Source organism: Haliotis rufescens, unplaced genomic scaffold, assembly GCF_023055435.1.
Source record: "Haliotis rufescens isolate VD_foot unplaced genomic scaffold, xgHalRufe1.0.p SCAF_20, whole genome shotgun sequence".
Lineage (NCBI taxonomy): Eukaryota > Metazoa > Mollusca > Gastropoda > Lepetellida > Haliotidae > Haliotis > Haliotis rufescens.
Window position 1 is genome coordinate 8,479,517 of NW_025963891.1, and position 13,267 is coordinate 8,492,783.

The following is a 13,267-nucleotide window of genomic DNA, read 5'->3' on the forward strand; positions in this document are numbered from 1 at the left end:
CCCGATTCTTTCATATCACCATAGTTAATCAGTCATGTCATGTAATGCTATAGTAAAAGGAAAGAATGCATCAACCAAGTCAATTAGCCTGACCACCCGATCCCGTTAGCCGCCTCTTACGGCAAGCATGGGTTGCTGAAGAGCAATCCTACCCCGGATCTTCACAGGGCACATCCGATGACTACAGAGTCACATGACCCCGTACCTTGAGGGTACCAACAGTTCCGATTCACTTGAAAATGTGAGTGAGTGAATGGATGCATATTGTTAAACGGCCTTCTGCGTCAGGTAAATTAGGGGTTCACAGCGTGTCTAGCGATCCACCCCGGCGGGACACGATGACACACAAATTAGACAGTTAGATCTTACACTTTGACACCCGGGCCTTGAAGGCGAAGTACCCTATTACTACAGTAGTAGAAGTATTGTTTATTCCGTAATGAGTCCACCGACCCATTATACAGCTGGTATCCTCCCATTAGTTACACGTCCCATTCGGTGTCTATTGACAGTGAGTGAGTTGGGTTTAACGCCGCTTTTAACAGTATTCCAGTTATATCGCGTCGTGTCAGCTTAATGTGGGAGGAAATCCCGATGTGATTCAGGTCACAGACGTTTACCACTTCAGTGAAACCCACGAGCACGGGTATGGTGCTGACAAACTTAGAAACATAACCGGGGCGAACCGGGATTCGAATCCACAATCATAGGTTTCTGGCGTGCCCAAGGGACGCAACTCTGCGCAGCGAATCGCGGCGCCTTAGACGACTGGGCCACCCGTGCTCCCGTGCCTATTGACAGTGATATTTCAACAAATTAATTAATTCACCAATGAATATCTTATTTTTCATATACACATTGTTGTAAGACAGATTAACCATACATTCAATACAGATTAGTTGCCTTATTGTTTCATATATATTGTTGTAAGATAGATTAACCATACATTCAATACAGATTAGTTGCCTTTTAGTCATATCATAAATTTCACAATAACATTTGTGCTAAAACTCCAGCTTGGCAATCAGAATGTAGAGAGACAGTTATTTTAGTAACGTGTTACAAAAGAGAGATATATACATGTTTCCTGGCATTTTAAAAAGTAACGCCCGGACATTAGGCTTATGAGACGCAATAAAACATAATATCCTATAAAATATATTGACAATAAAATGTACATACACTGAATGCTAAATACCTGGGTCTCTGTGGTAATCCTATGTACTCCAGCTAGGACTGGTCCTTTACTCAGTAGGTGTTTTCTTAATTAATCCCCTCCTGGCCTCCTCCCAGGCTGTGTGACAACTGGGAATATGGAGGTGTGTGACAACTGGGAATATGGAGGTGTGTGACAACTGGGAATATGGAGGTGTGTGACAACTGGGAATATGGAGGTGTGTGACAACTGGGAATATGGAGGTGTGTGACAAATGGGACGTGTAACTAATGGGAGATAACTCACACACACATATATAAATATTTGACAGACAGCGCCAAATTGTTTGCCTTATGATGTACAATAATGGACAGTATTACTGCGTAGGATAATTAATGACATCTTTAAAATATCTATTGCTTTTCTTAAGTGCTAAGAAAATATATTTACCTAGACTGTTAAGTAACGACGGGTTTGAGCTCTTAAATCTGAATAGAATGGACATTCGAGGCAGAAATAGTGTTATGATTACCTGCTGTTAATACTATGCAAAATAGACAGAATCTAAAAATTCTGATAATATTGTTCTGTCGATCTATTTCTATCATATACTAGTGGAAATGTTGAAGTTGTAGTTGAAACTGAGTAAACAACAACAGATGAATGATGAATATAGAAACAAGTAAACAAATGTTGGACGAATTCATTCGTTTTCAATCGATTATAGCTATCGATCTGTATATGAGCTTGTTAGTTTCAAACCCTCCATTGTCAGGCGCTCCCTAGGCTATACACACGCCAATCAATCACCGCTCACCAATTAAGCACCTATTGTTAATTACAACATGAAACAGATGGTGGCAGCACACACCCTTGTCCAAGACCAGCATTGATGAAATCTACATCGGAAACGGACCCAGACTTAGTGATAGGTTCGTTGTGCGATATATCAACAACATAAATAATCTCGCGTAACAGCAACGTGTCACAGATTTGCAGCGGAATTTGAACTCAGTGTGACATATAACTATTTCTCTTCAGATGTATATGGAGTCGCATTTCAGAAACTTGAGTGCAAATTTACAAACGGCCCTACACGGAATGGGGACAAACACATGCTCCGAGTCAACAAACACTTAGGAAGGAAAAAGTGTATGTCTGGAAGCGCCATATAGAAACCAGGCCAACCAGCTTACGCTCATACCACATCACAAACACGTGGGTTCACTTTTGAAATTAGCTCGGATTTAGCTGGGTGGCACTCTGCTGGTAAACAGGTTTGCAGTGCCTGTGCTTTGGAGTAAGGTGGAGATTAGGGTACTATTACATGTGGAGAAGTAATATTTGGGGGTGATGTTTTCCCCAAAAATTCTCTGCTTCCCACTGTGTGTCTATACGGACTGAGCAGATGAAATACAGCAGCAGTTCATGAGTTCAGTAGACTACGGCTATAGCGAACTCAAAGGGACCTCTAATTTTAGTTCGTAATAAAAGTAGTTCGTTATACAGAAAATATATATAGAAAATGACGGGACCAGAAAGAAACTGTTCATTATATCCGTCAGTTCGTTAAAAGCGTGTTCGTTATAACCGTAGTTTATCGTATTTGGTACCTCTGTTGCAATACCACAGTGATAATATGATGAGTACACTTTATTTCCCACATCACACATTTGTTGGCTTTAGCCGACATGATGTCAAAGTATACACGTCCGCGAATACCCAGCTTCAGTTGAAATTGTTATGTTGGCTAGGAAGTAGCTCTGGTGTTATGATGAAATAAAGTTCTAAACGTGCCCTGAATAGATGCTGGGGCACAGGTGGCCAGATAGCTTTAACCACTGGGCTAACCCAGCGCCCCCATATTGCTTGTAAGTAATCGCATCTTGACCAGACAATCCAGTGATCGATATTGTGAGCAATAACCCACGCCGTCGGGGTACGATCACACGCAATCTACCAAGTCACCGATCCTGACCAAGCGATCCATTTGGTCGCCTTTGTCGACCAGCATAGGTTGCTCAGGATCAATCCTAACCCGGAATCCCATTGGGATCTGCTAAAATGAATGTGATGAGCTGAAATCGGGTTTAAGATTATTGCACTTATATAGCGACGTGCACGTGTGTGTGGCTGCTTGTACTAGTCCGGACTAATGCCGATTTATAGTGCTGGCTCACAGAGATACCATGCCGCAGTTTAACATGAACACCCCACTCAGACACAGTATGCTGACTCCAGTCCTTTTTTTAGCCCCTTAATGCCGAGCGCCAGACAGGGTAACAACAAGTACCATCTTTTAACGTCTTTCGGTATGACGCGGTCGGGGATCGAACCCCAGATCCTCCGCTCTCTGGGCGGACGCTCTACCACTAGACCACGGAGGCGGTCTAAAATGAACGAGAGAGTGTTGCTAAACCCGTTATTAACAGTTTTGCCAATTTGAAGCAAGTAAATCTACTACACCTGTACGCAAAGTCGTCTATTCAAGATTGATGTTTTTGTCAATACCTCTCTTGTATGTTGACAATAATAGCCATTTATATCCAATATATAACAGGTATTTTGAAAAATGTTGTCAATTGTGCATCGCAAAGACGCACATATACATGCGTGCTTTATTCACACGCATGAAGCGTGGATGCTTGTCAGATCTGTCGTAAATCATATCCAAAGGAATGTACATTTCACAGTGCAACAAGGAGAAGGGGTGTCACGGTTAGCGTTGGTTACAGCCGTTCCTGTAACAAATGAGTCAAATGTTGTTGTAAATACAAAGCCTTGTGTGTGAGTGAATTATTTGTAGGCTTATGGGGAAAACGTGTACCAAACTGAATCATGTCGGATTTAATCACTTTCTAACTAGGTGAACCATGCATAGCGAAACCTCTCCATCTGGAGACGAGCCTAGCGGGCGATACATTCAGTGAATGTTACATATGATGTATACCCTAAGCTACGGCACCGTCCAGTTTAACCCGCTTAGTGGTAGAGTGAGTGAGTGAGTATGGTTTTACGCCGCTTTTAGCAATATTCCAGCAATATCACGGCGGGGGACACCAGAAATGGGCTTCACACATTGTACCCATGTCGGGAATCGAACCCGGGTCTTCGGCGTGACGAGCGGACGCTTTAATCACTAGGCTACCCGACCGCCCGCTTAGTGGTAGAGATGAGGTATGGTGAGATGATGTACGGATGGTGAGTATGGTTTAACAAAATCATGGCAACAGCATGAAGCAATCGGGTTAACACCATGCCTGTTACTTCCTCGCTCGATGAGCGATCGTACTAGACTAACATCTTGAATCTGAAATAAACATATTTTACAGATTAAACAGTTGTTAAAGTATCTTGAATAAATTAATATAGAGGAGACTTCTTCATTTTCAGAAAGTGCAGTAATCTAGACTTGACAAATATTATAGATTTGCATGGGATGTATCGGATATATGTTTGTTTCAGGGTCTGTATGACATTTTGTTGTTGTTGCTGTTGGTGTTTGTTGTTTAACGCCGCACTAAGCAATATTCCAGCTATATGACAGCGGTATGTAAATAATCTAGTCTGGACCAGACAATCCAGTGATTGACATCATGTGCATCGATCCACTCAATTGGAATACAATGACATGCATCAACCAGGTCAGCGAACCTGACAGCCCGATCCCGATGGTCGCCTTTTACGGCAAGACCTGAAGACCTGTTCTGTACACGTGATACCTAAACCAGGCTAGCCCACCAGGGTGAGGGGGCGGCTGAACAGACGGGTATTAATGTCGTGAGATGGGGAATGTGGGTTAAGTTGACATGACGAGAGGCAGTACGGATGAATGGAAAGGTTGAATGTGAAGAAGGTGGAGTCAGGCTAAAAAGGAGAAACAGCTCACGAAACGAAAATGAAATCCTTGTACGATAAAGTATATACATATACATTGTAAATGTTTTATTTGAAACTGCTACCTCCTGTACTAGATAACATACGGCGACTAGACTACAGGACGCATGGTAGGTATAGGGTGTATATGGGGGTGGTTGTTGAGGGGGACGGGGGACGGGGGATGGGTGATGACATATATAAAGTAATGGTCCTATTAACTGCGTCTCAACACTCAACGGTAACACATGCTATCCTGACAAAAAAAAATAACTAGGGCATTGAGTTTTCCTTGAAAACTGAGATCGGGGCATTGATTTCACGTGACAGCTGCATACTTTAAAATATTTATCATGCACTAAACATTTAATGACGTATTTGACCGTAGCATTTTCCTTCATCATACAAAATGTCGACCTCAGTATGAAGGCTTGTCTAACAATCCCACCAACACTGTTACATGCAAAAGTATACACCCATGTTTAATGGTAGCTAATAATGAAATAAACAAGAAATGGTTATACGATCGTGATGTATTTGATGCGTGTATTATAGTTATGTTTTGGACCTTAAGTTTGCAGAATGTCAGTGACATCTTTAAACGCCATAATAGAACACAAGCCCCGCACATTCCATAACCATGCGTAGCCTAAGACTTTTCGGCTTATGGAAACATATATTCAAAACAAATTGCTTGGTTAGCCAATCAGTTGTCAGGGATTCACTTACGTGAAGCATGAATATGGTGTCACGTGGTACCAAGTTAATAATGTGATTGCTGGAATCATCCAAACGCAGAAACGGACAAATGAAAACCCCAAACTAACAATACAGAAAAGTAACAACACGTGATACCCACGTGATTGATGCTCGTGCACGTAATGCTCGTGCAGGTTATGGTACAATCAAGCGGAACATAGGTATGGACCAGGAGAAATATCATATCTCTTTGTTTGTTTGTTTGTTTGTTGTTTAACGCCACACTAAGCAATATTCCAGCTACATGATGGCGGTCTTTAAATACTCGAGTCTGGACCAGACAATCCAGTGATTGATATCATGAGCATCGATCCACGCAATTGGAATACGATGACATGCGTTAACCAAGTCAGTGAGCCTGACCACCTGATCCCGTTAGTCACCTCTTACGACAAGCATAGTCGCCTTTTACGGCGAGACATATTCTAACCCGCATCTTCACGGGTAGGAGAGCCAGGTGTACCCGTCAGGGTGTACCATGATCTACATAAGGGACGTCGACAGAGTTGGCGGTGGCAGCGTCATGATGAGACGGCGGACGCCTCCACACTGGTAGAACAAACCCGGTGCAAGTGCTAGGTAACCTAGCGACTCAACGCTATTGTGGTAAAATCCTACAGCCACACGATGTTCCCATTATAAACCATACCATTAAACCTCATCTTTCAACCCGTCAATGCAAGGAGGCATACTGTAATTGTAAGAGCATCATTCCCATGGAACTACAATGTAAGGTTCTCTCATTTTCCTCCAGATCGCGAGATCTGTACCCAATAGAGCGCCTATGAGGCGAGCTGGATCGCGTACAACAGCGTCATCTTGAACCACAGACACTGCAACAGCTTGCACATGCACTATAGGCCGTGTGGGCTAACATCCCCGTGCCCTCCATTTGGTCCGTCGACAGGAGTTGCCAAGCAACAGTTGACGGTAATGGTGGACACACGAGACGTTGTGGTCTCATGACATTGACCTTGACCTTGACCTTTGTCATTATTCGTGCAATATCTTCATTTTGGACACGGAAGCCTCATCACTCCAGTTTTCAGATGTGCTGTGAATGAGTGTTATTACCCACACAAAATATCCGAGTATATTCTTTTCTATTTTTAAGTATACGCACTGTTGCAGTCATGGATATACCACACATACGAACCTGCAACCTTTTGATTTGTAGTCCTCATGCTATCACCTGTCCGACGGAAAGTGTGGACGTCACAAATGTCAGTTCTTTTTCAAGTCGCCATTTTCTTTGCTTGATTTATTTGTACAATATTATGTTAATGCTGTGTGAAGTTTGTTGCAAGTACTGCAATATGTGTCGTGCAAGTGCCTGTGAATTTGATTTGCACATCTAATTTCTAATATATACAAACTTGACACAATATTAACATACTTTTTGTACAAATTAAACAAACTAAGATAATAGTGACTTTAAAAAATGACATTTGTGACATACTCAATCTCCGTTGGACAGGTGATAGCATGAAGGACTACAAACCAAGATATTGCAGGTTCGTATCCCGCAGAGGTTTTAATAGTGGGTTGTTGTGTGACTAATAGTATTCCTGGCTTACAAGAAACGGATGCTGACAATGAAAGTATATCTGGTTACAACGACAAACCCCCAGCTTTTGTACGCTACATCCCATACTTACCGTATATATATATATATATATATATCATAGCGACCCTTTTTAGTAAACAAATCTAATTCAGTTAGATGTCTTCTTAATAGATCAGTTTAATCCTACGTATTTTGGTGATACTATAAAACAAATCATAGCTTCTTTTGATGTAGCATGAATATAAAAAAATACTTAGCAAGTCTATGGCCATAATTCCCTCTATTCCCACAAAAAGGTTGATCTTTTATGAAATGGTCTTCGTGAATTCATTTAAATCCTGAAATATAGGTCACAAATTAATGTGAGCGTAGACTGTTGGCCTAAAATGCGTCATGACATTAATGTGATTAGCCATGCCTTTTAACTGTGAAAACTAATCACCAAACGAAAACACCAAGACTGTAGACTTAGAATTCCATGAATTAATATTTGCTGATAGAAGGTTGATTGAAAAACCAAACTTCAACTGTTGGTCCAACTTCCATGAAATCAATCGCCGGAACGTTTATCCTAATCTCTCAGGAAATGAAATATTACTGAGCAACAAACATTGAATGGAAATGGGCTTGCCTATGTGACAATGTTACTTGACATTTAGGTGAATCTTCTCACTGCGGAGAGACCCGTGAAGATCCGGGTTAGAATAGGTCTTCAGCAACCCATGCTTGTCGCAAAAGAGGCGACTAACGGAATCGAGTGGTCAGGATCGCTGACTTGGTTGATGCATGTCATCGGTCTCAATTGCCTGGTTCGATGCTCAAGATGTCAATCACTGGATTGTCTGGTCCAGGCCCTATTATATACATACCGCCTTCATATGTAGCTTGAATATTGCTTAGTGCGGCGTTAAACAACAAACAAACCAACAAAGAAACCAACCTCCGCCCAAACAATCCATTTATATTGCTACAAATAGCTTTTATCACATCCACCCACCCACCCATACACACACACTTCTGTATCCCCATTCAACGCTTAAAAGCCATGGAAAGCGCCCCTAGTTCAAATTACCTATAATAAATTCCAAGGGGACATAGAGGTCTTTCCCACATTTAAAGACACTAAACACGTTTAGCTGTTAACACACTCCTAGACGTGTTTATACTACACCAAAACACGTCATAGTTATGTCACAAGGGCCTTGTTGAGGTTTGTGTTTGGGATCTACACACATTTTATACATTTTATTGATAACGATATGTTTGTATATTAAAAAATATATTTTCATTGTTTTTTTCGATGAATGTATTAAGTGTAGAGGACTACTTTGGTTTGGGATTAGTAATTATTTTAAGCAAGGGAATTAAAGGATGTCAACTTCTTTATTATGAGGAACACGACGTTTCGGAGTATATGCTTACTCCTTCATCGGGTGAATGAATGATATAAGGCAGGGGCATATATATGTACATGTAAGAACAACAAAAGTAAGTCACAAAAGGTGAAACTTAACAAGGGAAGCTCCCTTATCTGTTGGCTTCCCTCGTTAAGTTTCCACCTGTTAAAGAGATAATATAATGTATAGTCCCTATGTTTTATAAGTAAATGAGTGAGGGAGTTGGGTTTAACGCCGCTTTTAACAGTATTCCAGTTATATCGCAGCGTGTCAGCTTAATGTGGGAGGAAAGCCCGAAGTAATGCAGGTCTCAGACGTTTACCACTTCGGTGAAACCCACGAGCACGGCCAGGTGCTGACAAACCTGGAAACATAATCGGGACGAACCGGGATTCGAACCCACAATCATAGGTTTCTGGCGTGCCCAAGGGACGCAACTCTGCACAGCGAATCGCGGTGCATTAGACGACCGTGCCCAGCTTGCAATAGCTTTTTTCAGTTCATCTAATAAAAATATTGTGTCATCTGCTAGCCCAGATAGAACCATCTGGTTAAAATGAATTATCAGCTAATGGCAACTGTCAATCACAACTGGCGTCGTCCAGGTAGTGGGTTGTCCTATATACTACTGCCATGATTGCAGAGTTCAAAGATACATACGGGCGGTCGGGTAGCCTAGTGGTTAAAGCGTTCGCTCGTCACCCCGAAGACCCGGGTTCCCTTCCCGGCGTGGGTACAATGTGTGAAGCCCACTTCCGGTGTCCCCCGCCGTGATATTGCCGGAATATTGCTAAAAGCGGCGTAAAACCATACTTACTCACTCACTCAAAGAAACACAGACTGCTCACTTTTGTGCAAATATTTTATCCTGTATATTTAGTATGAACTCGACAGTAAGTGCTAGTTGACAGTGGTGTATTTTCTACAGAACGTCTCGGGTAAGGAAAGCCACAGAACGAGCAGCTGTGCAGTAAGATTGTTTGTTTGTTTGTTTCTTTGTTTGTTAGCTCCGCACTCAGCAATATTCCAGCTATATGACGGCGGTCTGTAAATAATCGAGTCTGGACCAGTGATTGACATCATGAGCATCGATCCACAACAACTTGAATACATGCATCAACCAAGTCAGCGAGCCTGACCACCCGATGCCGTTAATCGCCTCTTATAACAAGCATATAGTCACCTTTTACGGCAAGCTGAATTGCTGAAGACCTATTCTACCCCGGATCTTCACGGGTTGTACAGCAAGGAGGCTAGTTGAATGATACTTGGAAAATACAACATCATAGCATGAATAGATGACTGTACGGTTTAAAAATGTGTTCTGCACACACGTGAAAGCTGAAAATATAGACGTACATGCGGTTTGAAGATTGGTTGAGCTTTGCAAGTGGTAACCCATCCTCACCTCGGAATTAGTGTTGGGTGATGGTGGTTACCTGGTGAACATATGCATTTTTGGCGTTCAGCGTGATCCTGGTGTTTACCCAGCAGTGATTAACATTACAACTGTAGCACGTCGACAACCTGTAGCCTGACCCCAGCAAACCGCAGCTAGATATGTCAGTGTCGAATACTCGAGGGAGCAATGGTACCTCCAAATATTTTTCGAATACTCGAGGGAGCAATGGTACCTCCAAATATTTTGCAACTACTACTACTACTACTACTACTACTACTACTACTACTACTACTACTACTACTACTATTACTTCTTCTTTTTTCTACTACTATTACTATTACTGTCACTACCACTGCTACTACTACTGCTGCTGCTACTACTACTACTACTACCACTACTGCTACTTCTAATACCACTACAACTACTTTGTTGCTGCTGCTACTACTACTACTACTACTACTACTACTACTACCACTACTACTACTACTTCTACTACTTCTATAATCATTGGGGCGGTGGGGTAGCCTAGTTAATAAAGCGTTCGCTTGTCACGCCGAAGACCCGGGTTCGATTCCCGAGACAAGTCTAATCTTTGAATATCATTTCTGGTGTCCCTGTCTTAATATTGCTGGGAAATGTTGATTAAACATGCGCTACGCCCAACTCACTCACTCTATGACAAGAACTCAGCAGAACGAAGTATCTAACATGTGAAAACCGATAATCCCTCAAAAAGTAAAACTACATACCCCTACAACATGAAAGCTACACGTTCAGGCAGCACGTGATTGGTTACAGTATTTGCAGGATCAGCCTGCTGCGGTGACTGCATCGAACACAATCGACACGGTGATGCTGCAGGGTGGTTGTTCACATCCTGTATTATTGATGACGGTGTCGACAGCTGATATCGACACCTCCGGTAGACACACAGACAACGATTCAGGTGTACCGTCCAACTCACATTAAGATAACATGAGATAGACTATGTCTTCCTTAAAAGCAGATTTTGGGTTTTCGGTCTAGATGTTTAACGGGGGATTCGGGAGGCGGGGACAAGAAGTCCTGGTTGATTTGATTCAAATATTTTAAAGGGGGGCTTTTTTTCGGCAAATAACTACTATTAGAAAGACAAGCAAATATGTTTCACTCATTCAAACACTATTTTGTTTATATACTTACTCCACTATTTTATCATGATGAATTTCAATCTTTAACATTTATTAGTTACCCTGCGGTTTGTTATTACACTTATTATCCGGCTATATGGCGGCGATCTGTATATAATGGGAAGATGAGGGGGAGGTGAAATGGGGTCTAACGTCGCGTCCAAGAATATTGCACTTACATAGCGACGTGCATGCATATGTGTGTTTGTGTCTGTACTAGGTCCGGACTGAGCCGATTAATAGCGCTAGCCCATTGAGATACCATGCCGCAGTTCAACACGAATACCTCACTGAGACACAGTATACGGACTCCGAGCCGATCAAGTCCTTGTTTTAACCCCCTTAACACCGAGCGCCAGACAGGGTAACAAGTACCATCTTTTAACGTCTTTCGGTATGACGCGGCCGGGCATCGAACCCCAGACCTTCCGCTCTCCATGCGGACGCTTTACCACTTGACCACGGAGACGGTCTAGTTCGTTCGGAAACGGGTACAGGGTGCAATATTTTTAAATGGCCATTTTGTCTTGTTTAGGGGGATATGTGTTAGGTGGTGGTGAGTCTGGACCAGACAATACAGTGATTGACATCATGCGCATTTATCTACGCAATTGAGTTACAATGGCGTACATCAACCCAGCTGGTCGCCTCTTACAAGAAGCTTGGGTTGCTGAAGACCAACTCTAACCCGTATCTTCACGGATGGTTACCCTTGTAATGTAGAGGCATTGTTTTCTTATCAAACAAGGTTTTAACTACATCCCTTTTGCCTGGTTCCTCAGATATAACTCACCATTCGTGACCAACTCGTGTTATTCCGGGACAAGCCGAATAGCTCTTCTTGCAGGTGACGGAAAGGGGCGAGTGGTGACGAATGATAACTCACTAGGCTGATTGACATCGTTCCTCGTAAATTGTGTTCGTCGGAGAACGGTTGGCTATAGAAACATAATCGATTTGGTAAACATTTTTTTTGTTTAAAAACTCATCACAAGTAAAATTTTACGTTATTACATTCAAATTTATATCTGTACATTGATAAGGGCATCTTCGCGAGACAAGGGAGTTAACTGACAATAGCGGTTAGTGGAAACTGGACATTTATAGTCATTTGACGCCCTTGCCTAGGGAGGATGGGATAAGGACGATTCCGTATACCATGTTACGGAGAAGGGGTGGTGAGTGAGTTGAGATTAACGCCGCTTGAGCAGTGTATAGTGACATCACGGTGTGTATGTCTTACGTGGGAGTGCAAAGTTGCGTCCCTTGGGCACGCCAGAAACCTATGATTGTGGGTTCGAGTCCCGGTTTGCCCCGATTATATTTCGAGGTTTGTCAGCACCACACCCGTGCACGTGGGTTTCACCGAAGTGGAAAACGTCTGAGACCTGCATCACTTCGGGTTTTCCTCCCACATTAAGCTGGCACGCCGCGATATAACTGGAATACTGTTAAAGCGGCGTTGAACTCACTCACTCACTGAATCTTACGTGGGAGGCCCAAAGCGATGCAGATCACACAGAAAAGATTGTGTGGATCGATGCCCATGATGTCAATCACTGGATTATCTTGTCCAGACTTGATTATTTACAGACCGCCGTCATATAGCTTGAATATTACTGAATGCGCATTAAACAATAAAAAGAAAATAATCAATAATTTTTAAAGTAGCGATTCAGGGAAAGGATCGCAGAGTTAATGTTATTAATGAAACATGTACTCAATGTGAAATGGATCAGGTACACATATGTTGTCACAACATAAAACACACTCTACAAAATTTATTTAAAACAACGAATTACATATTATCGGACACACTTCATATCAGTGCCTTTCCATTATTTTGCACAGATCATTGAGACCGCCTCCGTGGTCTAGTGGTAGAGCGTCCGCCCGGGGAGCGGAAGGTCCGGGGTTCGATCCCCGGCCGCGTCATACCAA